Below are 26,184 nucleotides of genomic sequence, written 5' to 3' on the forward strand. Positions count from 1 at the left end.
AAAAAGAAAGGGCTTCCCTGGTGGCTCAGAGGTAAAGAATCTGCCTACAATGCAGGAGCAGCAGGTCCAATCCCTGCGTCAAGTAGATTTCCTAAAGGAAATGGCTACCCATTCCAATATTCTTGCCTGTGAAAACACACAGGCAGAGGAGCCTGGAGGGCCACAGTACATGCAGTTGCAAGAGTTGGACTCAGACTGAGCGACTAAACAGCAAAAAAGAAAGCAGAACAAAACACATCTGTGCCTCAGAACTAAACTACAATCAAAATGAGAGGCTGGGCTGAGATGAAGTGGGAAAATGACTATGATGTGTACAGAGTGGTGGGAAGAACACCCTCAGGTCTCCAGTGTCATTTCTTTTGCTAACCAAGTAAAATCTGTTAATAAGTTACCCAAATATTTCATCCAAATTACCCAAATGGTATCCAAACCACTGACTTAGAAACCACAAGAGATCCAGGAGACAGAAGTTACAAAGCCATGGCCTAAGGATGCTTTGGAGCTTCAGGGCTCCCAGTTGCCTCCTGCTGTGGAGACTAACTAAAGACTGGGGCTTCCTACAAGATGTAAATTACTGGAATAATAAATAGTGGCGAACTGACTTACAGTTCTCAATAATAAGTCTCAATAATTCAAAATATGCATTAATGTAGGATGAAGCTAAACATTCAGGAAGAGTTTTCACAGCATAAAAATGATAAAGAGGAGGGAAGCACTCCCAAGTAGCTTAAATTTATTTTCAGCCATTTGACACAGAACCATGCAGATACAATTTACAACTAACCAATCACCGACTCAATGGACGTGAGTCTGAGTAAACTCCGGGGGTTGGTGATGGACAGGGAGGCCTGGCGTGCTGCGATTCATGGGGTTGCAGAGTCGGATACAACTGAGCGACTGAATTGAACTGAACTGAATCTTATCTATCCATCAGAGAAGGGCAGGAGAAAAACATACTTTAGCGCTACCTGCTAATATTTTGCTACCAAATATGTGAAAATAAAATTTAGGTTAAACATTTTGGCCAAAGGCTCCACAATTTCACCTTTGGAATGGTTCTGTTGATCAGATGACATCTCATTCCAGGCATTTTTCTCTTCTCGGGTACCTACTTCCTTTACAACACAATCTGAGAATAAGAATTTCTTCACCACTTGTTTAATAAAAATAGAGACAACAAACAAATATATCCAGTTTTCACTACCTCTTTTTTGTACGTTATCAAGTGGTCCCAATTAGGCTTATTTACTTGTTCATTTATTTATGAAATGTGTGCCCTCACAAAGTTTATAGTCTCATGTAGTTCCATTCAACAAACATGAACCAGACACTGGATCTGTGCCAAGCAAAAAGAAAGCGAGAAAATAAAATACAAACTCTGCCCCTATGGCATCTACAACCTAGAGGGAAATTCAGGGAGATAATATATACCTCAAACAGGGCACCCAGAAATAGTGAATTCAAATACAAGAAGTGATGAACTTTTCTAAGCATAATCCAGGAAGTAGGAGGTGAATCCTCAGCCATTTTGAAAGATGACAAAGATTAGGCTAATGGGATGAAGAGCATTCCAGGCACAGGAAACAACTGAAGATAAACCTCACAAGACACATTAAGTGGTTTTGCTACAACATAAAAATTGGGGAGCAGACCAAAAAGTGGATGGTAGTCAGCTCATGCCTGACCTTGCTCAGTTTGACTTTATCCTATAGAGAGAAAAGAGAAGTTTTGACAGATTGCTGTGAATATTGCAAGGATGAGGTTACCGATCTTTATTTACACTATCAAGAGGTCAAAAATGATAATTTTTAAAACCCTAAAAGGACTGGGCAAGTAGGAGTTTGTTCACCTTAGAGGAAGCATCTTCAGTACAAACAAGGAGATAAAAACCATAGTTTAAAGAGTTAAGGAAATAAGTGAAGACGGTTAAGTATAGACCATGCCTTTGAGATGCTTAGATGAAAACAGCCAAGTTGATGAAGGAAAGTGAAGTGTTCAGAGATAGAGAGCTGTTATATCTTGAAAGAGGAATTTATAGGATGAGTTTTGGGGTGTGGGCGGTAATGGCATGGAGGAGATCAAAAAACTAACAAAACAAAGCTAAGGAGGAAAATCTGAGTAATATCAAAGAATCTCTTAGGACTACTAGCTTTCTTAATTTTTGGAAGTTTTTTTCAAAGCCCATTTAGCTTTTACTTTGGGATTCCTAACCTCATCCCCAGAAAGCTTCCTGTCTTTAAAGATCCCCATTATATCTGAACTCTGCCAGATTCTTGGACATTTCAGGTAGCTGGGACTTTAGCTTGTTGTTTTGTTTCCTAAGTCTTTCTGATCCTCAGCAAGAGTGCACCCCAATAAAACATAATTACTCTAGGAAAGTGTGTATTTTACATATTTTTACCTCCAGGAAAGATTAAAAGAAAGAACAGTAAAAGAATGGATCAAGACGATGTGATACATATATACAATGGAATACTATTCAGCCATAACAAAGAACAGAACAATGCCATCAGCATCAACATGGGTGTAATTAGAGATTATCATACTAAGTGAAGCTGGTCAGAAAGAGAAAGACAAAATACCCTACGATATCAGGTACATGCGAAATCCGAAATACAGCACAAATGAACCTATTTACAAAACAGAAACAGACTCATAGACATAGAGAACTGACTTGTGGTTGCCAAGGGGAGGTGGGATTGACTAGGAGTTTGGGGTTAGTAGATGCAAACCATTACATTTAGAATGGACAGACAACAAGGTTCTACTGTATAGCAAAGGGAACTATCTCTAATCTCCCGGGATAAACCATAATGGAGAAGGATATTATAAAAGAATATACAGCAGAAATTAGCACAATGTTGTGAATCAACTATACTTCAATTAAAAATTATATTAAAAAATAAAGAGAAAAGGGTCTACTGATAAGCTTTTTTCTTTAAAAAAGTGCTTTAAGAATACTAGTGATATACATTCTGAATTTTTAAAAATTACCAATTGAAAATAAGCCAAAAACACTGTTAGGTCATGTAGATGGAGTTTCACTTTTCACTAGCTAAGCATGTAAATAACTGTTATCAAAAAGTTTTTCTTATCTGAAGCATATTTACAGCCACAGCCATACCAGGAAGCTCTGGTTGACAGATTTAGAAAGTACATTAAAAGCCTGAGGATGCACCTTATGGTGTCTATTTTTTTCAGGCCATTTTTTCCATGCTATGTAGACACATGTTTTTCACACAAAGATCAAATTACTTTTAGATATATAGCTCTGTAACCTGCCTTTTCACTGAACAGCTCATGAAAAACTTTCTATATCCATAAATAAATACCTATATAATCATTTTTAAGGTCTGTAGAACATTCCATTAACAAGCTTTTGCTGCTGAACTCATGAATGACAGTGATCTTTCCCATAGAAACACATTAAAGATATTGTCCAAGTCAACATACTTAGGCCAGTCTCATTCTCTATGGCGCTTCTGCTTTCCCCTATCATAAAGTACATATACAGGCAACTCTACCTCAGCTACCTCCTTTAACATTATGTAAGATACCTAAGCAGATGCCTTCTTGGGATGAAAAGTAAGGAAAATAAACTAATTCTAATAACCTTTCAGAGCTCTTCTCAAGTATTATGGCTTACCAATTCACCAACTGACTCTGAGCATGCCAAGTGTAAAACTTGAGTGCAGCTGATAAGTCCATTATCACAACACACCATGATCTCACACCCTACTATGAACCACTCTATTTCTCAAAGTCTCCTCAGCTGTATACTAAGCTACACCCAAGTATAATAATGTGGCACATCAACTTTTCCTGGTAGAAGATTTTTTCAGAAAATCCAACACTGCCAAATGAAATGTGAATTCAGACTCCTGGTCAGTCTCTGAACTGGACCATTAGTAGGGCACTGCTATGCTTTTCATTTCTCACAGCACAGTTCATTCTCCTTAAAAGCATCACAGGTATAAAAATATCTAACCCAAATTCTTTATGTAATTATATTAGTGGCACCAGAGATATCTAAAAACTGTGACTCTATGTTATCCGTGAGTATGGCCTCAGAGCTGTCCATATTTTTTTACTAAAGAACTATACTGCACACACATTTGATACTGGACAAAAGACAAAGTTTTCTCATCTACAGCTGCATATTAGTAACCAGGATTGACTCTCATGCTGGTAGTCTGTTCTGTGCAGCACTCGAAATTTCTGATCCAAATGAACTAGCCCAAGAACTTTATTATAATGAGAAAGTACTTGAGAGGAAAAAGATTAAGAAAATACTGCTACTTAGATGTAAGCATCTCTTTGTATGAAACTATTTCTAAGAACTTCTTTCTTGATTCCCATAGCTTCTGTGAGAAATGTTGGCTTACACCAATTATCTACATCCCTACTAAATTAGGCATTTTAGAATACAGAAAAGCACTTTCCATCAACTTTCAGCAATCACAAGAACAAAAAGTTTAACATTCACCTCACCCCTTATTTCAATCAATTCCAAGAATTCCACCCTTATCCCCCACTTTCCAACTCTTTTACAAACAAATCTCCAACAACCCCTACCTTTCCACATGGACCAGAAAGAAATCTTAAGGCTTTTATGTTGCACTTACTCAAAATTCACGAGTAGAAACATTTACTCTTGAATCGATGCTCCCCAAAAGCTGAGTGTCTCCACACTGAGATTAACAATCATTTTAAAGCCTAGTAATTTTCCACAGGCACCTTCTCAAACAGACAGACTGACACTTATCTCTATTTACACAGGACACGAAACTGAGGTGACCTGCTCAGGTTTCTGTGGCCCAACCAGGATGCTAAGTCATACTTTCTGTATTCCTAATCTGTTGAGCCATGCTGTCTTCACTACAAAAAAAAAAAAAAAAAAAAAGGAAAAAATGCATGTCAATAGTATATGACATCATGCATAAATCATAGAAATCCAACTTATTAAAATATATGAAAATCATCACACCCAAAATACCTCTTGTAACTACATCAAAACGAACCACAAAACTAAGCAGCTGTACTGATTGGTCTAGTCACCAAAGGGGGGGAAATATTCTTAAACTTCCCCTTCCTCCCAAAAAGCACTAGTTTGCTGAATGTACCGGTTTTCATTAGAAGAAAATTATACATGCATACTATCTTTTAACTGTGAATACACAAGCTTAAGGTCACTATTCAGCTGTTTACAGAACAGATTACCCCATCATCTCTACTTGTGTGTACCTACCTATCAAGTTTAAAGCAAGGTCTCATTAGGAATGGAGTACTGGCTCATCACCCTGCAGCCTTCTAGAGTTTACAAAGCATTCTTGTAAATAGCCACAAAGAGAAGTTACAAAAGTTTACAGGTTATTAAAAAAAATTCGCTAGCCCTTGCCATACTTTGTGCTATAGTAGTACTATTGCCCTACAGTGATATTGCTTGGTGGTAATAAGGGCAACCAAACTGCCTGGATATAAATCATGACTGATTCTACCACTCTGTATGTGAGCAAGTTACTTTGGTTTCTAATAATAAGTCTCCTCATTCATAAAAGGGGTAAAAGATAGCCCCTGCTTAGTTAACTTATATGCAGGGTACATCATGAGAAACGCTGGGCTGGAAGAAGCCCAAGCTGGAATCAAGATTGTCAGGAGAAATATCAATAACCTCAGATATGCAGATGACACCACCCTTATGGCAGAAAGTGAAGAGGAACTGAAAAGCTTCTTGATGAAAGTGAAAGAGGAGAGTAAAATAGTTGGCTTAAAGCTCAACATTCAGAAAACGAAGATCATAGCATCTGGTCCCATCACTTCATGGGAAATAGATGGGGAAACAGTGGAAACAGTGTCAGACTTTATTTTTCTGGGCTCCAAAATCACTGCAGATGGTGACTGTAGCCATGAAATTAAAAGACGCTTACTCCTTGGAAGAAAAGTTATGACCAACTTAGACAGCATACTGAAAAGCAGAGACCTTACTTTGCCAACAAAGGTCTGTCTAGTCAAGGCTATGGTTTTTCCAGTGGTCATGTATGGATGCGAGAGTTGGACTGTGAAGAAAGCTGAGTGCTGAAGAACTGATGCTTCTGAACTGTGGTGTTGGAGAAGACTCTTGAGAGTCCCTTGGACTGCAAGGAGATCCAACCAGTCCATTCTGAGGGAGATCAGCCCTGGGATTTCTTTGGAGGGAATGATGCTGAAGCTGAAACTCCAGTACTTTGGCCACTTCATGTGAAGAGTTGACTCATTGGAAAAGACTCTGATGCTGGGAGGGATTGGGGGCAGGAGGAGAAGGGGACGACAGAGGATGAGATGGCTGGATGGCATCACTGACTCAATGGATGTGAGTCTGAGTGAATTCTGGGAGTTGGTGATGGACAGGGAGGCCTGGCATGCTGCGATTCATGGGGTCGCAAAGAGTCGGACACAACTGAGCGACTGAACTGAACTCCTAGTTCACAGGGTTGCTGAATGAATGCAGATAATATGGGTAAAACATGTTTAGCATATTCCCTTGCATGGGAAGAGCACTTAAATACTGGCTTACTGTTACTCCTCCTGCTACTCCGATTATTACTCTCATTACCATTCATGGAAACATTAATGTAGGGCTGGTGGACTTATTTACAATTATTGTTAGTTTTGATCTAATATTTTTTGGTCCAAGGTCAGTGCTAATTAATGCCAATTAATGAATGTCTGACATTTATAATGTCATTTCTCCTTAACTAGGTCTTCCCTTCTCCACCTGTCTTAAGTTTTACTTATTCTTCAAAGCCCTACTCAGAATACTTGGAGATGAAGACTCTTCAGATACCTCCTGACGTAATGATGCTTCTTTTGAGCTGAGCTCAGCCTATCCATTACCTAAAATATTCAGTGGGTAATTAATCGTATATTGGCATGGATTCTTTCACTTTTCTCCCATTGTTAACTAATACATAGTGTTGTGATTTTCATGTGTTTATGTTTTAAATCCTTAGCCAGTATAGTTCTTGAGGCTAAGAACCATATCACAATGCTTCTTTCTGTCATGGGCTGGAACTCTGTACATAATCCACACTCAATAAATATGGTAAAAGATGAGTTTTTTAACCACTTCTTATTTTTCATATCAAATGTATTTTTTAAAATATGAAAGGCAGGGATATAACAAACAGATTAGTTATGAAAATGCTTCTTAGCTACCACTGAAATACTAATTATGTCTACCTCTCCATGGGGATTCTAAAAATAAGACAACACATGATAGAGCAATGAATCAGTAGCAGAATAAAAAAATCCTTGCTTCCAAGCACAAGTTGAATTTTTCCACAAAAACTATAGCCACAGTAGATTTAATACTGAATATATGATTTTGGTATCCATTCTATACTGTACCTCTCATACATAAGATTTAATAATTTATGCCATTCTTTAGATCAACAGGCACAGTACAGTAACTAAAAATGAATATACGTGCACTGCTGTAAGAATGTAAAATGGTGTACTTGCTACAGAAAACAGTATGGCAGTTTCTCAAAAAATTAAACATGGAATTACATATGATCCAGCAATCCCATTTCTGGGTATATATCCAAAGAATTGAAAGCAGGGACTTGAACAGCTATTTGTACACCAATATTCATAGCAGTATTATTCACAATAGCCAAGGATGGAAATTACCTAAACATCCATGGGCAGATAAATGGATAAGGAAAACATCAAATGTATACACATGGAGACTTATTCAGCTTTGAAAAGGAAGGCAATTCTGACACATGCTTCAATATGAATGAACCTTGAAGACATAAACCTAAGTGAAATAAACGAAACACAGAACTACTACTATATAATTCCACTTATACAATGTGTCTAGAGTAGCCACATTCACAGAGATAGGAAGTGTAATAGAATGACGGTTGCCAGGGGCTGGGGAGAGTAAGGGATGGGGAGTTTCAGTCTGGGGACATGCAAAAGCTCTGGAGAGGGATGGTGGGGGTGGTTGAACAACAATGTGAATGTACTTACTGCCACTGATACATACACTTAAAAATGGTTAAAATGGTACATGTTATATATATTTTACCACAGTAAAATTTCAAAAATCAAGGAATAAATAAAATATACTTAAAAACAAAGATGAACGTAGGTCAAGTCTAAAGTGTCTGGTTCTTACTCTCTCAGCATACTTACCAAATTGATGCCAACAATTCACTTAAGGATCTTCAATAGTGAGTGAGGGATAAATTAGCCAAGTCTCAATAAACGCATTTGTAACAGATACGATTTATAACGTACACAATCATATCTTTTTTTTTTTTGGACTCCTTTACTGATGTTCACATGGGAAAATGTCACTAATGGATGAGAGATTAATACACATAACATTTAAATTACAATCTCCAAAGGGACTTGCCTTTATAAAATGTATGCCTTAAGTTATTAATAGTACCTATGAGAAAATATCATCCTCATGCAAGACATAATAATATGGTTTAATAATCTAGACTTGTTCCCAACATTTTAAAGGTCACAATTCTTTCCTAAAATTCTCTATTCATTTACCTATGAACTAAATAACAACATAATAATAAAAATATTTTCAAAAATGAACTATCCTCATTGAGATAATGCTGTGCTTAGTTGCTCAGTCATGTCTGACTCTTTGCGACCCCATGGACTGCAGCCCGCCAGGTTCCTCTCTTCACGGGGATTCTCCAGGCAAGAATATCAGAGTGGGTTACCATACCCTCCTCCAGGGGATCTTCCCAACCCAGGAATTGAACCCAGGTCTCCCGTATTGCATTCTTTATCGTCTGAGCCACCAGGGAAGCCCACTGAGCTAATGGCATCTGTCAAATACAACTTAGTATATGAGAGAATCATTGCATTATATCATTCTTTTAAAATAAAATATTATAAATATATATGTAAGCAGAAGAGGAAAGGGAAAGTGCTAAAGTTGCTGAAAAACTGTCTCCCCAGATTTCATAATACAGTAGAGCCTCATTATTAGCAAATTCTTTATTTGCAAATTTACCAACTCAAATTAATTTGTAACTCCAAAATCAATACTTGCAGCATTTCATGGTCATTTGCAGATACTCTCAGAGCAAGAAAAAATGAGTCACCTCACAGTATGTTTCCAGCTGAGACAGAAAAAAAGGCATCACTCTGCCTTCTTGCTTCAGCTCTCATACTGTAAACAGGCGTCCTTTTCAGGATCTATTTAGTGCCAGGTTTTTTATATTTTGTGCTTTTCTGTTGATCTTACTATAGGAAAAGGCCCCTCAGCACATTGCTGTGTGCCTAAACACAGGAAGATTTTGCTGTACCTCATGGAAAAAACAGGTGTTAGATAAGATTTATTCAGGCATGAACTACAGAGCTAATCACTATGAATCCAAAGTTAATGAGTCAACAATATATACTGAATACAGTGTCTTTAAACAGAAACACATATTAAACAAGGTTAGGTATTAATCACTTGATGAAAATGTGAGCAAAGACTGGCAGGACCCTAACCCTACACTTCCCCTGGGAACAATGGTTACAAATTTACTAATTTGGTATTTATGGCAACTTTACATTACCTACCATGAATAACAAGAATCAACTGTACTTTGCAAAGAAAACTCGGGAGGGAAAAAAAATGGATCAATGGACTTCAATGGATAGTCCAGAAACAGGTCTATGTAAACCTGGCTTCAGGCAGCATAGAGATTAGCAGGAAAAAGTTAAACTACACAAGAACTGCCCCAGGACAAGAGAATACAAATCTGGGAAAAGTGAAAGGGGAATTCCTCATCTCACAATACTGAAAGGTTCAATCCAGCTAGAATGTTGAAAGCAAACTTTATCCCAATGAGAAAAAAATAAGTATTTTTTAAAAATAGGAAAACAGCTCTAAGATCTTGATTTAGGGAACTATTTCATAAGCAAAACACAAAAAGAACCCACAAAGGAAAAGTAAAATGAAAAACTTTTGATCATCAAAAGCTGTTAAACACAGAAAAAGATAAACTAGAAACTTGCAACCCGTGTACTTAATATAGAGAACCAAAACCAGTAAGAAAAAGGCAAGTGATGCAATAGAAAAACGGACAAAAGACATGAACAAGTATTTAACAGAAGATAAAATTCAAAAGACTAATAAATAAAAGATGTTCAATAATATTCAAAGACAGAAATTAAAATCTCAATGAACTATCATGTTTACAAAAACTAGCAAAACTTAAAAACTCTGACAATACCAAGTGCTGGAGAAAATGTGGGCGAACAGGAACTCTTCCACTGCTAGTAGGAATACAAACACCCTGGAAAACCACTTATCATCATCTAGTGAAGCTGAATATGCACATTTCCTGTGACACAGCAATTCTCAGTGTAACTTTACAGGAACTTGTAATGTGTACCAGGAGAAAAGTACAAGTGTCCACAACAACAGTATTGTTTGAAATTACAAAAACCCTGGTGAAAAAAATTGCCCTTATATCCAAGAATAGGCAGCTGGATAAATTCCATTACATTCATAAAATGTTTACACAGCAATGGAATTAATAATTGGTCATTCGTTATGACTGCTTCCTTATCAATACAAATGACTTTTAAAAACACTGTTAAATGGATAAAAATAGCCGATCACAAGAATATATTCAATATAATTCCACTTAAAATTCAAAAACATAGAAAATTAATCATTGCATTGTTCAGGGTGACATGCATAGGTGCTAACTGTAAAGAAAGGTTACAAGAACAATAAACAAAAAATTCAGAACTGTGGTGTCTTTGAACAGTGGGGATGAATAACCAAGGAGAGGCACATAGGAAACAAAATCAGAATTCTTAATTTCCTCAAATCTGCTCCTCCTCCACTAATTCCCACCTACAGTGTTTTATTTTTCTCTTCCTCTCACACCCCCTGTAATTAATCAACCTCTATGTGTTAGTCACTCAGTCATGTCCAACTCTTTGTGATCCCATGGACTGTAGCCCACCAGGTTCCTCTGTCCATGCGATCCTCCAGGCAAGAATAATGGAGTGGGTTGCCATTTCCTCCTCCACGGGGTCTTCCCTCCCCAGGGTCTTCTGCATTGTGGGCAGATTCTTTACCTTCTGAACCACTAACACCCCAATTCTGCCCAATTCTTTTCATTTCCTCTACTTTACTCTGGGTTAAACCTTCATTAATCTCTTGCTAGGACTGTGGCAATAGCTTCCTCTTAAGTTTCTCATGACTGTATAATTCATTCTCTAAAATCTTCCAAGTGATCTTTTCAAAATGTAAAGTCATGTCCTTTAAACTCTCCAAAGGCTTCTCTTCACAATCAGAATAAAATTCAGTCTTTACCACAGCCTTCAGGGCTTCATTTTACCTGTTTCGTGCTTACCTCCTCCCACCCTTTTCCTAGCCCACTAGGTTTCAGCTGGCTTGGCTTTCTACTTCTCGAACCTGCCAAGTTGATTCCCCCTCTTAAGGCTTTTACAGGAATACCCTTTTCCTGGCTCTTGGCTTAGCTGGCTTCATCTCAGCATTTAAATCTCAAATAAATTTAAGCACAAATGCTACCTTCTCAACCAAGTTGCCTCTGACCACCTCATTAAATATGGCAACACTGCCACCAGCAAGCACTTATCACTTCACTGTTTCATTCTTTACAGCACTTATCACTATCTGTTAATTTAGTGATAAATTCCACCAGAACCCAAGTCTCACAAAAGCAGGGATCTGTCAGTTCAGTTCAGTGTAGTACAAAGCAGTGTCAGGCAAGTGGCAACAAATATTTGTTAGATGAATAAACAGTGAACTTCACTTTCAATAAACATGAAGTAGCACTTTCTGACAGTGACAGAAAAATCAAGAACACCAGTGAGAAGTATTACAGATGGAACGCAATTTTGAAAACTATGTGTCTGTGGAAGTGTTAGTCCCTCAGTCACGTCCGATTCTTTGCAATCCCATGCACTATGAGCCAACCAAACTCCCCTGTCCATAGAATTCTCCAGGCAAGAATACTGGAGTGGGTTGCCATTCCCTTTTCCAGGGGATCTTCCTGACCCAGGGGTGTGTCTGTGTGTGTGTGTACACACACACACACACACACAGAAGTTTGCATTCTCCTTCAGGGACCTCGGGGTGGGTGGGTGGGTGGGGGGAGGCGCAGAATCTAACATGCTAATTTGGCATCAATCGTTCTAAAGAAGGAAAGAACACATTTTATGACTTTATATGCCATACAGATCCATCAACTGTCAGTCTACAATAGAAAATGAATCTTAAGCTTGAATTCTTAAAAACATGAGTACTTTGTATATTCACAATGACTGACATAAAGTCTATTCTCGTTTCATTACTTTGATGACCCCTGTTATGATCAACATGACAGCAGTACATAATACCTACTGAGTTCACTACGTGCTTGGTACTATGTTGTTTTATACTTGTTATTATTCAGTTCTCACGACACCTTTATCAGAGGGACTGTTACTAACCCTGTTTTACCCATCAGAAAACTAAAGCAAAGAGAGGCTAGTCAGATGGCTAACGACTGAAAGACTCAAATCTAGGCTGCCCGACTTCAAAGCCCTAAAATTAAACCCATCTGCTGAACTGATACTGCTCAAATCACTTACATTATCTGCTAAAACACTGTATGTGTATCTGCTGCAATTTTATGCATCATGCTAGGTCAGCAATTCTTAAACATTACTGTACATTAGAATCACCTGGGCAGATTCCTAGATTCTGATTAAGTCTAGGGTGGAATTTCCAGAGATCTGCAACTTTAACTGTCTTGGTCCATGAACTATACTCAACTCTGTGCAGGGTGTTCTACAGGTGTGAGGATATATGAGCCTCCTGTCTCAATCAGTTTACAAATCTAAAAGGGATAGAACTCAGACACACAATTGGTAAATATACAGTGATTCAGGAGAAGTAGTATCAACAAAACATCCAGAAAGACTTCAAGGAAGAGGGATCGGCTGTAACGAAATGAAGATGAGCAGGATTTCATGAAGAAAGTCCTGCAGACTTTCACGAATAATGCTACATGCAAAGGAAGGATCGAAAAGCAGACAGCTTGGCAGGAACAGAGGCTCTGCATTGAGGGCTGGAAAAATGTCAGTAAAAATGCTCTCAATGTCAACCTAAACACTATGGGTTTTATTCAGTGCTGGCTCTGGGAAATTGCTAATGGTTTTTGAGGAGGGAAATGATAAATCACAGCAATATTCTTTGGAAGAGTACTCTGATGAAGTTATGCAAGATCAAGTATATTGAAAACAACAATGGGAATAGTTAGGCTGGCAGCGTTTCAATCTCAAAAAAATAAAAGCTAGAACATAGTAGTGGAAAAGATGAAAAAGGGAAGAATGGTACCTCTTGACAGTGAACTGCATGTGGTACAGAGGCAACAGTCACAGCTATTAACAAATGATTTCTTCACCCCTTAAGTCCAAGTTATATTCCGACCAGTTTCATGTTACTTTTTACAACTTTTTCTTACACAACCAACTAAGCTCCAAAGTATAGAGTTCACTTATTCAAAACACAGCCCATGACTAAGAAGTCAGCAAACAGGCCTGGAAAATACATGTCACATAGTTCATACACTAAAACAAAGCGCATGTATATATTATACTTAATATATAATATATATACATGAAAGGACATTCTTAAGAGCCATATAATCTCATTTTACTCAAAGTTCTAACAAAGGTAAGCATCTAATTTCCAAACCCACAGCAGTTCAGAAGCAAAAATTAGAAGGGTAAAAGAGCAAAAATTAAAAGGGTATAGACAGGTGGAAAAAGCTGAAGAATAGAAACGAAAACTATAAAAAAAAAAAAGCACACAGAATCACTCAGGGTAAATTCTCCACAACTGTTTATTGACAGATACACATGATTCCCAGAAAAATGGAATTAATGAGAATCTTCCTTAATGTCCCAAACATCTACCACACAAAGAAAACTTTTAAACATTTTAAAACAAATTTTTACCTGAGTAAAACATAATTTTTAAAGGATGGCTGATACATGCAGGCAGAGCAACCAAGAGATAGTCAAAAAATCAAGGTAAGAAAGATGTATTTTATAATACACTAAGTTTGAAGATAATAAGAATGCTTTCATAAAGCATCTACTCAAGAATGTGGCCCCAGTGGTAAACTTTACTTCAGGCAATATTTTCCGATGGCGGTACTTTTGAATTCCAGGTTTCAAATAATATGAGGGCATCTTCAACAAAAATTAAAATGACTGAACTGGTCTTAAATATAACCTATAAATATGTACCTACTGAAATCAGGCAGCATCATTTGACACTCAATGTCCTGTTAATAACAGGCCATGTGACACTTTTAAAAGGACATTAAATATCATCACACATGAAGGCTTCTCACTTTGGTCACCAATACTCATTAACATTTATTATACTACTACTCACACAAGGACCTTATCTGTTTCAAAAACAGATGAAAATGTCATTTTCATGGGGAGAATTAAGATGCTAATTGACTGAAAGATCTAAGTTTATGATTAAGTTACTAAAGCCAGGAACCTACACCTTAAATCATGCAGAAAAAGCATACCATAAATTATTGGAGTAGGAAGAGTATAGGTTTCAGCTTGAGATTTTTTACACCGCAGAAAGGCAAATTAATGTATAACACTGTAACGTTAAAATAAAATTACCTTAAAGATGTTGTAGGGATGAATCAACTGTAGGAACTAGGCCTCTCATATTTCTCAGATCCAGCAAAGAACAGAGAAAATTAAAAGCACATATTTATTTCAAAATTTCATCAACTGATCAGGCAAATTAAGACATCAAAGATTATGGTACAATTTGCTACACCTTCTAAATATGTAAACAAAAGTAGTCAATTGTACCAGGGGGGTTCCATTCTCCCTCCCTACCCATCTGCTTATTATCATCCTTGTTCTCTAGAAACATACAGTTAGACACTAATTGAAGCCAAAAAAATGCGCCCTGAAGACAGTTTGTCAAACTGCAAGTTATGACCCGTGTATCAATTTAGTGCATTTAGTTAGCATTTCTTAAAGAAAAAGAATGAAATATAATAGCAATAATCAGTATGCATCATTAGTAATGAGTACTGCTTCGTGTCCGACTCTTCGTGACCCCATGGACTGCAGCCTACCAGGCTCCTCCCTCCATGGGATTTTCCAGGCAAGAGTACTGGAGTGGGTTGCCATTTCCTTCTCCAGGAGATCTTCCCAACCCAGGGATGGAACTCAGGTCTCCCACATTGCAGGCAGAGGCTTTACTGTCTGAGCCACCAAGGAAGCTTTCACTTTCACTGCTTTGTGAAACTTCTTGTTCCTATGTGGGTATGTACTAGATGATAATGGAAAACGTTATTCTTACTATAATTTTTTTTAAAAAGTTTGAAAGCTCCTAACCTAGAGATTTAGGTCAAATGTCTCTGGACCCAAAGACATTCATCAGCCCTCAGCACCTACACAACCTCTTAGCTCAAGATGGGCTCGTGGAAACCAATTTAAGAGTTCCAGGCAGCCAAAAAAGAATGAGGACACGCCTTAACTAAGCCCGAATTTGGACCTGAAAGAACTAACTTCCCCTAACACCAGCCCTAAGCGTGCCTACAAGCTTCTGGTAACTTAGCAACCTTCAGAGAGCTCCTCCTCCCTCCACTGACTAGAAACAGTTCTACTCTTCCGAACAACTTTACGGAACTACAACTTCTAGAATCACTGTGCCCCAAGACAGTATCACCTCTCCTTCTCGCTTCACCAATTCCCAGTATGTCTTCCTAGAAGAGGACCTCGAACTCATCAGAGAATGAAGCTCCTCACAGATCCTGACCCTTCTCTTCCAGATCTCCGGACAGGGTACCCTCCTCCCAGGTCCCATCTTACTCCAACCGCCTCATTGTCAGTTACTTGTCCTGGAGGCAAAACGATTCTCTCAAAAGCTCTCTTTAAACTGCCGCTTGCTTGCTTCTACGGGCCCCGGAAAGAGCAGGCCTGGTGTCCCAGGAGCTCCTAACACAACCGAACCTCCCTGGGGACACGTACTTTTTCTTTTTCTTTTTTTTTTTTTGATTCAGTAGTTCAGAGGCAAGTTTCCTATTTCCCCAGCAGCCCCAGACATCTCCAGTATCCATCTCCTACCAGCCATGGGGCATCTCCTCGTCCCCCAGGCCCCAGGGCACAGCGGGAAGCCCTCATTCTCCCAAGAACTCGGACAGGCTTCCCCAGACGGCCTCCTCCAACTCATGCCCCTCTCGCAGCCCAGGCCCTCCCCGCGCCGCCGCAGCGCAGGCCCGACCCTATCCTCCCTCCGGCCTCTGCAGGTGTCCCATCCTCCCCTTCGCCCAGGCAGGCCTCGTCCCGCTCCGACTTCTTCCTACTATTTCCTCGCACGGCACCCCGGCTCCAGAGGGGAGCCCCTTGGGCCTCGACAACCCGGCGGAGCCGGCAGGCCCGGGCTCCACTCACCCCTCTGCCTGGGAGGCGGGGGAGCTGCTGCGGCGGCTCCTCGGCCTGCGCCTCTCCTCCCCCCTCCCGGCCGCCGCCGTGGCCGCCGCTCAGCCTCGGGCCTGCTCACGGCCGGCCCCGGACCGGCTCCGCTTCACCTCGTCCCCCACTCCGGCCTCTGGAGCCCTGTGTCCTGCATTGACCCGGAAGCAGCTTTCCCGGCCCAACAACAACACGTGACCCCGCCGCACGTGTCACGTCCGCTGCGTGAATGGGAGGGGGCGCCGGAGGAGCCGGTCCTCCCGGACCAAGCCGAGGTTGCCGTGGCGACGGGATGTCGCGGCCAGCCGGGTAGTCACTAGAAACACACTTCATCATCTGCTTTTCTCTTACTCGTCATGGGGGGACACCCAGGGTGCAAAGGAGGAGTACAAATTGTCGCATCAGAGTGGAATAGGGGCAAGTCAGAGCCGAGCCCGGGACTCTGAGAGGCTGCTGTCTTACAGAAACAAGCAGCAAGCCGAAAGTTTCCAGACTCAGCTAGAATTTTGTCCTGATTCTGTCACTAGTTTACCGGTGACCCTGATCAGTTCCCCTCCTTTCTATGTCTTCAGTGTCTTTACTCACGAGCTCTAGGCTGTAATCGAATACTGTCCCAAGATGCTTTGTGTAAGGATGTGGTAGCATCTGACCTTTATTTCTGTCCTTGTCACAAGGTCTGGGGCATCCTGAGATTTCGGCGCTCCAACACCAATGTAGAGATTGCATCTTTCACTTATTGGATACCAGGCACTGTATATAAGCTGTTTATGATTTTTTATGACCTTCCCAAAGTAGGTATTCTACAGAATTGAAAACTGAAATTCACAAAGGTTAAGTGATCTACCCAAGACAATTAGTAAAAGTGACCAGACAGATCGGAATTCAGGTCAGTCTGGCACCAAAGTCAAGTGCCCACACTTCACATTATGCTATACTACTGCTCCAGCTCTATACACATTATATATGAGTGTTGGGCTGTGATGGTTTATGTACTTCTTTGACCATTTCTTTTGCAAGAATAGGGATGGTGCTGGCTGAAAGCACCATCCCTAAAAGACTGAAGAAAATTCAGTCTTTTAGGGATATTTTAGCTGAAGAGCTGGGAGTTGACAAGATCTTCATGCATAAAGTGTGTGTGTTTTCATGTAGTGTGTGCTAGGGAGCAGGTAAGGGGTTGTGATTGTGCATACATGGGTATTTATTGGTTCATAGAGTGGGGAAGACAAAATTCTTTGCAAGGGACTTGGCGGCAATCCTGGGGACTTACTTCTCTTGTTTTGTTTTGACTTATCCCATAGGTAAGCCTTAGGGGAATTAAGAGAGGGGCGGGAAAAGAGTTGATTAAAGAAAATGTTCTGAAGGTCAAGGAGAGGGTGAGCCAAGAAACTGTGAAGGGGCAGTTTCCTCCTTCTGCAGAGCACAGAGGGTCTCTCGGGCACCATAGGGTGAATGGCTTTGGAAGTATTAGGATCATTGACATGACCAACATCTAATAGTTTCAGTGACAAGGACCATGAGAAGAATTGAGTGAAATATGCACAGAGGAGAAAGAGCAAGGTGGACACTACATGGATGCTTTACTGATAGACATGCTTGTGAGCTCAGGTACCCTTGGGAACACTCAGATACTTAAGTTAGATGTCCTATAAGCAACTAGGGGAAAAGGCAAGAAATGTGGGGTCATTATTGCTCACAAATACTGCATCAAGTGTATATAAATGCATATATGAATACTGTATAAGATTGGGTGTGATTAGTTACAATTAGCCCTTTGTAACCCAGGGATTCCATATCCACAGATTCAACCAATTGCAGATAGAAAATATTCAGGAAAAAAATGAAATTCCAAAAGTTAAAACTTGAGCTTGCTGTGTGTAGACAACTATTTGGGCTTTCCTGGTGACTTGAGCGGTAAAGAATCTGCATGAGATTAGATGGTCTTGGAGAAGACAACTATTTATATGACCTTTACATGTATATCATATTCAACCATTTACATAGCAGCTACATTGTACTAGGTATTATAAGTAACCTAGAAATGATTTAAAGTATATGGGAGGATATGTATAGGTTATATGCAGGTACTACACCATTTTCTATAAGAGACTTGAGCATCTGTGGATTTTGATATCTAGGAAGAGCCTGAAACAATCCCCTGCGGATACCGAGAGATGACTATATACACTTTGCTTCTTTGAGATGTCCTTGAGTCACTTTTCTTTCATTCCCTTCTCTCCCTTTGTAGAGCATACTCCTAAAGACAAGATCAACATCTCTACCCATCCCTTGTCTATCTCCACAAGATAGACAAAATTATCTTTCTAAAACTCATGTGTAGGGACTTCCCTGGTGGTCCAGTAGTTAAGAATCAGCTTTCCAATGTGAGTTCAGTCCCTGGTGGGAGAACTAAGATCCCACATGCCTCAGGGCAACTAAGCCCATATACCACAACTGGAGAGCCCACACAGGACATATGATATTAATTTTTTAAAAAACCTCATGTGTGATCATGTTCCCCGTCTGTTCTTCTTCTGTCCATGCCCTGTTCAATCTGATAGGCACTAGCCACATGTGGTTATTTAAATTAATTAAAATCGCATTTCCTAAGTCGCATGACACTAGCTGCATCTCAAGAACTCAGTGGCTGTGTGGCTGGGGCTCTCCTATTGGACAGTGCCCACAGAGACCATTCTCATGATCACAGAATGTCTGTTAGTGCTGCTCTACCCCTTTCTCAGTCCCTCGGGTTTGTGTTCTATGAGAATTTGCTCTGCTAAGCCCTTTGCGTCAAACATTCTTCTTCTACCTCCTTGAGATTGAAAATGATATTTAACGCTTATTTTCTTGTCTCCTTGTCAAGCACTTAAGCCTCCATGAAGGTAGGAGCTAGATCCATTCATTGTGTTCATCCTGGATTCCCCATTATCTCTAAAGGACTGTTATGTACAAAGAAACGGTGGACAGGGAAGTTAAATGAGGATGTAACAGAAAGATGGTCATTTTATTAGAAACTGTTGGTAATTTGATTGTTTTGACCTACAAACAGCAATTTCATGTGGTTCAAGCTAATAATAAGAAAGAACGTTCAAAGAATTGGATTGCTTTAATCCATTCCAATGAATTTCCTGTTACTTGGATAGGTTAGGCAAAGGAGAATCCTGTTAGAATTGTATATAAATAATTCCTGTATCAGGACTTCTCTGGCAGTCCAGTGGTTAAGACTCTGCACTTCCAATCCAAGGGACATGGGTTCAATCCCTGGTTGGGGAACTAAGATTCCATATGCCATGCAGTGCAGCCAAGAAAAAGTAAAAATAGTAATAAAAATAATATTCCTGGATCAGTTGGACTGGTTAACCAGTCAAATTCTAAGGTTCTAAGTCTATGGTCCTCCAACCAGTTCTTTATTTTAAAACTGAGTATGCTATAACAATAATCATAGCCACTTCTTGAGTTTTTATTATGTGCCAAACATGCTCAAGCTATTTCACATAGATTATTTCCTTTAATCCTCACGGTGATTTTTATGAAGTACACTTGGTGCCAGCAGATTTGCCAGTTAAGACTCTAGAGAAATTATATACCTAATAACATACAGCTAGTCAATGACAGATGCTGAATACATTTTTAGGTCAGTCTGACACCAGAATCTGAGTTCACAGTAACACTGCATTGATGAGATGTAATTCAACAGGAAGTTTTAGTCAGATTTTTGCATGCTCTTCTAATTCAACAACTGGTTATTTTGTAATGGATATATACCTAGCTAGGTGGTATGGGGAAAACAAAGATGGATAAGGTATTGTTCCTAAAATGTAGTTGGAAGATAATGCTTATACCCAAATAACAGTGATAAAGGAGAGCTAAATATCTATTATTTTAAAAGGAGGGTGGGTTAGGGAGTCATCTTCTTAGCTAAAGACATCTCCCAAGTAGGCAAAGCATAAGGACAGAATTATATGAGAATTCAATGTGAACAACATCAGTACACAGATGGGAACAAAGGGGAAGAGAAAAGCTACTGTTTCCCTTGAAAGAATAACAGCTGGTTTAGAAATTTAAAGTTTGCAAAACTAGTCCTGGTTTTTGCACTAACCAGCCTTTTCACTTGATCTATTTCTGCCTTAGAGCTTTGTTTCGGAGAGGCAATGACAACCCACTCGAGTACTCTTGCCTGGAAAATCCCATGGACGGAGGAACCTGGTAGGCTGCAGTCCATGGGTTCATGAAGAGTCGGACATGACTGAGCAACTTCACTTTCACTTTTCACTTTGATGCACTGGAGAAGGAAATGGCAACCCACTCCAGTGTTCTTGCCTGGAGAATCCCAGGGGCAGTGGAGCCTGGTGGGCTGCCGTCTATGGGGTCGAACGGAGTCGGACACAACTGAAGTGACTTAGCAGCAGCAGCAGCAGCAGAGCTTTATCTATCAGAAAACCTGAATTGAATAAGCTGCCATGGTGAATATATAGAATATTTTACATGTATGTATTTTCAAGAGGAAGTGCCATAGTTTCCATAAGATTCCCAAGGAAATCACAACTCAGAAAACTTACAGACTACATTATAGCTTTAAATTCTGTAATTCTGAGATTCTGTGTTTTATTTTTGTCAACATTATTGATGTCTCTGTCAGGAAATGAACTGTCATGCCAAGCTCAGTGACCAAGCAAAGAGCAGGGATATTTTTATTTTAAACTGGAGACTCATGCCTAGAACTATTTAGAAAGTATCAGGATTTTCTTAACTGGGCAGAATACAGTCTTAAAAAAATTCAGTTTGCTTTTCTGAGATGTACATGAATGGATCAATTGTAAGAAGCTTAATTATCAAGGAGGCTTTACCTTTATTAAGACTGTTTTCTTCAAATTGCTGGAAACTTCACTAAACCCTCTTAGTTTGTATATTTCTGTATGTATCCTTCACACAGAGAAAACTACACATACACAGTGTACATAGATGAACAGTTCAATGAATTATTACAAAGCAAAAGCCATGTAACCAGCAGCCTGTCGAACCATAGTACAAGGTCAGTTTCCCAATCTTCCCCCAGTCACTACATCCACCATTCTCCCTAAAGTTACTGATTATCCTTCTAATATTGTAGCTTATTTTTTCCTGTTTTCACACTTTGTATGTGTGTACTAAGTGGCTTTAGTCATGTTCAGCTTTTTGTGACCTTGTGGACTCTAGCCCCCCAGGCTCCTCTGTCCAAGGGATTCTCCAGGCAAGAATACCGGAGTGGGTTTCCATGCCCTCCTCCAGGGGATATTCCTGACCCAGGGATCGAATCCATGTCTCTTGCATCTCCTGTGTTGGCAGGCAGGTTCTTTACCATTAGCACCACCTGGGAAGCCCAAACTGTATATAAATGAAATCAAATGAGGGGACTTCCTTCACTTAACGTTGTGAATCTTCTACATTTTTTCAAATAGCTGAATAAAATCTTTGTTGCTAAATAGTATTTCATATTATAATCCACTATAATTTATTTATCCATTCACTATTGAAGAATGTTTGGGTTGTTTCAAATTTTTTATTACTATGCATAATGCTGCTATGAACATTCTTGCACTTGATTTTTAGTGCACATATATACCCATTTCTGTGGGAATATACTCAGGAACAAAACTGATGGGTCACAGCTTTTGATCAGCACTGTCTAATAGAAATATAGTGAAAGTCAAGTCACATCTGTAATTTAAAATTTTCTTAGTAGCCACATTAAAAAGTTAAAAAAATGAATGTTAATCATGCACTTTTTTGTTTTAATGCATCTGAACTATTATCATTTTAATATGTCATCAATATCACAATTGTTAATTAGATATTTTACATTCTTTTCACATTTTGAATCTCCAAAATTCAATGTGTATTTTACACGTATTACAGTTTGGACTAGCCACAGCTCAAGTGTTCAATAAACAAATGTGGTACTAACTACTACTACTGCTACAATATTGGACAGTGCAGCTTTAGAAAACACTTTTCCAAAGTGGTAGTGCCAATTTACAATTCTGACAGCAATGTATGAGAACTGCATTTGTTCCACATCTTCATCGATACTTGGTACTGCACATCTTTCTAATTTTAGCCATTTTGATGATCATATAGTAGTATCTTATTTTGGCTTAATTTGCATTTCCTTAATGATGAAGAGGGCTTCCCTGATGGCTCAACGGTAAAGAATCCACCTGCAATGCAGGAGACATAGAAGATGCGAGTTTGATCCCTGGGTTGGGAAGATCCCTTGGAGGAGTGCATGGCGACTCACTCCAGTATTTTTGCTGGGAAAATCCCATGGAGAGGAGCCTGGCAGGGTACAGTCCATAGAGTCTCAAAGAGGTGGACACAACTAAAGCAACTGATCATGCAGTAATAAGGAGGTTGAGTATCTTCTCCTATGTTTATTGGCAAATTGATATTCTCCTTCATGAACAGTACGGGCCCTTTTTTTTTTCTGCTGAGTTTGTCTGTCTTTTTCTCATTGGTCTGATAAAATTAGTTGAAAAGTATTCTTTCTTTTTCTATTCCCTGCAAAAAATTGTGTAATATTGGCATTATTTATTTCTTAGATGATTGTTTGAGTTCTCTGATGAAGTCATTTTGTCCTAGAGTATTTTATATAAAAAGTTTTAAATTACAGATTCAGTTATTTCATAGTTAGGCATTATTCAACTTTTGCCACTCTTCTTGCATCACTTTTGGTAAGTTATAGAAGAAGATTTAATTATTATAGCTTTGAAATATAGTTTGAAATCAGGACTTGTGATGCCTCCAGCTTTGTTCTTTCTTTTTGAAATTGCTTTGGCTATTCAGTCTTTTGTGATTCCATACAAATATTAGGACTTTTTTCTGTTTCCATGAAAAATGACACTGGAATTTCAATAGTGATTAAGTTGAATCTATAGATGGTTTTGGGTAATATGGATGTTTAGCAATATTAACTCTTTTGATTCTTGAACCCAGGATATCTTTTTGTGTATTTTGTGCATTTTTTGTGTATCTTCTTCAGTTTCTTTTATCACATCTTATAGATTTCTTTGCCACAAAACAAGTCTTAGCAAATTTAAGATTGAACTCATGCCAACTATCTTTTCTAATTACTATTATATGAAACTAGAAATCAACAAGGGGAAAACTGAAAATTTTACAGACATGTGTAAACTAAAGAACACAGCCTAAACAACTAATGGGTCAAAGAAACAAATAAAAAATAAAATTTAAAATATTTTAAAATAAATGAAAATTAAAACACAGTACACTAACACCTGTGGCAATTCTTACACTCAAGTTTATAGTGTTAAATGCATATTTAAGAAAACAGAAAGATCTCAAGTAAATAACCTAAGTTTACACCTCAAGGATTTATCAAAAGAATAACAAGCTAAGCCCAAATTTAGCAGAAGGAAAGAAATAACAAAGATCAGAGAAGAAATAAGTGAAATAGAGACCATAAAAATAATAGATGAAGAAAACTAAAATCTGATTTTTTTGAAAAGATAGACAAAATGGGCAAAGCTTCAACTGGTTTGAGCAAGAAAAAAATGAATGAAGACTCAAATAACTAAAATCATAAATGCAAGAGGAGACATTGCAACAGATATGACAAAAATACATAGGATCATAAAAGACTACTTTGAACAATTATGTGCCAACAAATTTGATAAATTTATCCCCCCCAAAATGGATAAATTCCTAGATATATATAACCTACCAAGACCGAATCATGAATAAACAGAGAATCTGAACAGACCAATAAGGAGGTTGAATTAGTAACCAAAAATTCCCAACACAAAAAGCACAGGACCACATATTTTCATTGTTGAATGCTATCAAATATTTAAAAAAGAATTAATGACAATCTTTCTCAAAAATTTGAAGAGGGAACATCCCAGACTTATTTTACAAGGCCAGAATTGCCTTGGTACCTAAGTCAGTTAAGGAAAGAAAACTATAGACTGATATCCATGCCAAATATAGATGCAAAAATTCTCAACAATATATTAACAAACTGAATTCAACAGCACATTAAAAGGATCACACACCAAGATGAAGTGGGATTTATCCCTGAGATGCAAGGATAGTTCAACATATACAAATCAATAAATGTGATAGATCATATTAATAGAATGAAAGATAAAAATCATATGATCATCTCAATAGATTCAAAAGAGAGCATTTGATAAAGTATGCCTTTCATTAAAACAACCCTCAACAAATTGGGCATGTGAGGAACATATCTCAATATAATAAATAAATATAATAAAATAAATAATAATATGGCACACCTACAGCTAATATTGTATCAACAATGAAAGGTTGGGTGCCCATTCTCTTATTTAACACAATATTAGAAGTCCTAGCTAAAACAATCATTCAAAATAAAGGCAATGAAATTGGAAAGGAAGAAGTAAAATTGTCATTATTTGCAGATAACATGATCTTATACAAAGAAAATTAAAAGCCATGAAATTAAAAGTTGTTTGCTCCTTGGTAGAAAAGCTATGACTAACCTAGACAGCATATTAAAAAGCAGAGACATTACTTTGCCAAGAAAGGTCTGTCTAGTCAAAGCTATGGTTTTCCAGTAGTCATGTGCGGATGTGAGAGCTGGACCATAAAGAAAGCTGAGCACTGAAGAACTGATGCTTTTGAACTGTGGTGTTGGAGAAGACTCATGAGAGTCCCTTGGACTGCAAGGAGATCCAACCAGTCCATCCTAAAGGAAATCAGTCCTGAATATTCATTGGAAGGACTGATTCTGAGGCTGAAACTCCAATACTTTGGCCACCTGATGCGAAGAATTGACTCATTTAAAAGACCCTGATGCTGGGGAAGACTGATGGCAGGAGGAGAAGGGGATGAAAGGATGAGATGGTTGGATGGCATCACTGACTTGATGGACATGAGTTTGAGCAAGCTCCAGGAGCTAGTGATGGAAAGGGAGGCCTGGCTTGCTGTAGTCCGTGGGGTCGCAAAGCGTCTGAGAGGACTGATCGACTGAACTGAACTGATACATAGAAAATCCTAAGACTCAACCAAAAAAACTGTTAGAACTAATCAACAAATGTATTAATGTTGCAGGATACAAAATCACACAGAAATCAGTTGTGTTTCTATACACTAACAATGAAATATCTGAAAAAAAAAATAAAAGTATCCCATTCACAATAGCACCAAAAATAATAAAACACTTAGAAGTAAATTTAACCAAGGATGTGGAAGATCCATACAATGGAAATTACATTAATTGATTTTTAAATGTTAGACCAGCCTTACATACCTGGAATAGACCAGGGGTATAATATAATTCTTTTTGTATATTGTGAGATTTGATTTGCTAATATTTTGTTGAGTATTTGCACCTATGTTCATGAGAGATCTTGGAATTTTTACTAATCTCTGACTTCATGCAAGAAATACAGTGTGAATAGATACAGGAACTTGAGAGAATTTTAGTGAGCTTAATAATAGTAGCTAAACTTGCAATGAGGTCTTGCAAAGAGCCATATATTATTCTTAGCTTTTCATGCACTTACTCATTTAGCTTCTAAAGATAAATTTTATGCATGTTCAAGTCATTTTTCTCCAGTAAGGATTAATCATTTAAAAGGGGAATCTCTTTAAAATTGACATACTTCTTCTAGATCTATAGTGTGCTGATAACACTCAGTAACTAGCTCA

General features: G+C 38.5%; 1 protein-coding gene across 3 annotated transcripts in view; it reads right to left on the minus strand.

Annotated features, from left to right (window-relative positions):
- TBCEL (tubulin folding cofactor E like) overlaps window positions 1–16,655 on the minus strand; it is a 72,390-nt gene extending 55,735 nt beyond the window's left edge. The window contains exon 1 of one of the 3 annotated variants that reach the window (XM_018059642.1): window positions 16,477–16,655. The gene's annotated coding sequence lies outside the window, so the exon portion shown is untranslated. Of the gene's footprint in view, window positions 1–14,685; window positions 15,169–16,476 lie in introns of those variants that run through there. The other 2 variants (XM_018059643.1, XM_005689558.3) reach the window with 2 other exon arrangements.

This window comes from Capra hircus, chromosome 15, assembly GCF_001704415.2.
Source record: "Capra hircus breed San Clemente chromosome 15, ASM170441v1, whole genome shotgun sequence".
Lineage (NCBI taxonomy): Eukaryota > Metazoa > Chordata > Mammalia > Artiodactyla > Bovidae > Capra > Capra hircus.